Genomic DNA, 3,504 nt, shown 5'->3' on the forward strand with positions numbered 1-3,504 from the left:
CTGTCCTTATGGCTGTGTATCTGCTAACCATATTGTCCCTCTCCCACCGTCGACAACTCGTCACTTACCCCGCACCGCTACCCCAGTTACACCCCCCTCTCTCCCACCCACCATTGACTCTACTCCCTCCCCTCCCCACTCCGACACCACATTACCCTTCACCACATCCTTGGGCCAACAGGTTTGTTGTTTACCCTTTACCGGTGAATATGCGTGGTTTGCATTAATAATAATAATGAAAAAAGGAATATGGGAGGCGAATGCTAATCGCCAGCCAGAATATGCTGTTTGCCAAGTCCAAAATTTAGGCCATCTTTTGATACCATGAAGGTTTTATGTTGATAGCTCAAGCCGTTCATAAGCTATAATGGTGCTAAAGGCAGGCGATAAAAACTAGTTGACCTTTGGCAGTTATTTTGGTGACCTTGACCCTGACTCCGAGTGGCTATTTGCGAACTTGTCCAAGATTTTGGCCATATTTTGATACGCTGAAGGTTTCATGTTGATAGTTCAAGCCGTTCATGAGATATAATAGGAACACACACACACACACACACACACACACACACAGAAGCAGGCAAAAACATTATCGCTCTGCCTTCTAAAGATGGGGAATAATAATACTATAACAACAAGAACATAGGTGTGTACTGTAGTGTTCCTAACATTACACTTAAAAACTGTAGACCCAAACGTGCCTATATTACAGAGCACTGATATATTAACCACAGAACCGACCACAGACCGTTGTTATCATTACCACTGGACCTTCCCTATAGCACTTCACCATGATAATACATCCCATTGTAGTCCTTTGTGCGATCACTACACATGTTTGGGAAAAAATAACAGTGCACACCATGCCTACAAACCACTAAAATACGCATGTGACGTTTCAAAGACATCCATCAAGTTAGCGGACAAACAAACATACGACTGGACATAGACTGAGGCCGAATGTCTCGCATCAGTATGTGACGACCTGGCAAAACTGTTACCATGCTGCTTTGCAGGTGTCACCATAGTTATATCAATAATAATAATAATACTCATCATCATCATCATCACATGATATTAGGCACGGCACAGAGGAGGCCAAACACTGTAATAGCATGTGTCGACGCAATGTAGAATGTTTGCCATGACAGAAGGTTGAGCTACTGTCAAACATTAATTTAGGATTACTATAACTCTAACATTACAGCATATTATGGCACTGGTTGGTTTTATGTCACAGCTGTTTTCACGTGTTTTATCAGGAAGATGTCCTCCTCTGTATCATGCATATTAAAATGTGATTACTACTACTACTACTACTACTACTATTATTATTATTATTATTATTATTATTATAACTATGGTGACACCTGCAAAGCAGGACGGTAACAGATTTGCCAGGTCGTCACATACTGATGCGAGACATTCGGCCTCAGTCTATGTCCAGTCGTATGTTTGTTTGTCCGCTAACTTGATGGATGTCTTTGAAACGTCACATGCGTATTTTAGTGGTTTGTAGGCATGGTGTGCACTGTTATTTTTTCCCAAACATGTGTAGTGATCGCACAAAGGACTACAATGGGATGTATTATCATGGTGAAGTGCTATAGGGAAGGTCCAGTGGTAATGATAACAACGGTCTGTGGTTGGTTCTGTGGTTAATATATCAGTGCTCTGTAATATAGGCACGTTTGGGTCTACAGTTTTTAAGTGTAATGTTAGGAACACTACAGTACACACCTATGTTCTTGTTGTTATAGTATTATTATTCCCCACCTTTAGAAGGCAGAGCGATAATGTTTTTGCCTGCTTCTGTGTGTGTGTGTGTGTGTGTGTGTGTGTGTGTGTGTGTGTGTGTGTGTGTGTGTGTGTGTGTGTGTGTGTGTGTGTGTGCGTGTGTGTGTGCGTGTGTGTGTGTGTGTTCTTACCTAATTGTTCTTACCTAATTGTATCTTTACAGGAATGAGTCAAGCTCGTACTGTCCCGTGTCTTAAACCATATTTATCGTACATATCCTTAAATTTGTGAATTGTTTTGGCACACACTATTTCATTCGGTAGTGCATTCCATTGATCAATTGCTCTGTTTGGGAAACTGAATTTCCTTACGTCTTTATCACCTCTCTTCTTATGCAGTTTTTTGAAGTGTCCTCTTGCTGATGCTTCTCCTTATGTTAAGCAATCATTTATGTCTATTTTCTCCTTCCCTGATATGCACTTATATAGCATTATCATGTCACCTCTTTTCCTTCTCTCCTGTAGTGTTGGTAGATTCAGTTTATTTAGTCTTTCTTCGTAACTTAGGTCCCTTAAGCTTGGTATCCATCTTGTAGCGGCCCTTTGAACTTTTTCAATCTTGTCTATATGCTTTTTGAGATGAGGACTCCAGACTACTGATGCATATTCCAGGGTTGGTCTAATGAATGATGTTATTATCCTTCTTAGCATGTCTTCATTTATGTATGTGAATGCTATTCTCATATTTGCAAGCGGTGTATACATGTTCCGTACCTTCTCGCTGATGTGGTCAGCTGGAGATAGTCTGTTATTGATAAACACACCTAGGTCTTTCTCTCTTTCTGATGTGTATAGGGTTTTATTTCCTAACTTATAATCCCAATCAGGTCTTTTTCCACTTTTACCAAACTTGATTACATGACACTTGTCCACATTGAATTCCATTTGCCATGTACTACTCCATTCATGAAGTTTATTTAATTCTTCTTGTAGCTCCCTACAAGAGTCTGTGCTAGTAATTCTCCTTTGTATTTTTGCATCATCTGCAAACATATTCAGATAGCTCTCATTTCCAGTGTTACTGCTTATATCATTTATATACACTAAAAACATGATTGGTGCCAGCACCGAACCCTGTGGTACTCCACTAGTCACTTCTTTCCATGATGAGTAGTTTCCTCTTAGTACTGTCCTCATTTCTCTTTTTATGAGAAAGTCTTGCATCCAACAAAACAGTTTGCCTCGAATTCCTCCTTGATGGTACAGTTTCCATAAAAGTCTTTGGTGTGGTACTGTGTCAAAAGCTTTCTTGAAATCTAAATAGATACTGTCCACCCATCCTTCCCTTTCCTGTATTGTGTTTGTTACTCTGTCGTAGTAGCTCAACAGATTAGTAACACATGATTTTCCTTTTCTGAAACCAAACTGTCTTTCTGTTATCATACTGTGTTCTTCTAGATGATTTACCCAAGCTTTTCTTATAAGTTTTTCTAATACCTTGCTTATAACACTGGTCAGTGATACTGGTCGGTAGTTGAGAGGATTTTGTCTATTTCCTTTCTTGAATAAGGGGACTATATTTGCTTTTTTCCAAATATCAGGTAGTTTCCCTTGACTCAAGGATTTCTTGAAAATTAAAAATAATGGTTTACTTAACTCCTTTGCACATTCTCGTAATACCCAACATGAAATTTCATCAGGACCACTTGCTTTTCCTCTGTCTAATCTACTTAACTCCTCCTGTATTACTTTTTCTGCTATTTGTATAACT

Source organism: Coenobita brevimanus, chromosome 105 (genome assembly GCF_032717465.1).
Source record: "Coenobita brevimanus isolate Jiangsu-jjx chromosome 105, ASM3271746v2, whole genome shotgun sequence".
Classification (NCBI taxonomy): Eukaryota; Metazoa; Arthropoda; class Malacostraca; order Decapoda; family Coenobitidae; genus Coenobita; species Coenobita brevimanus.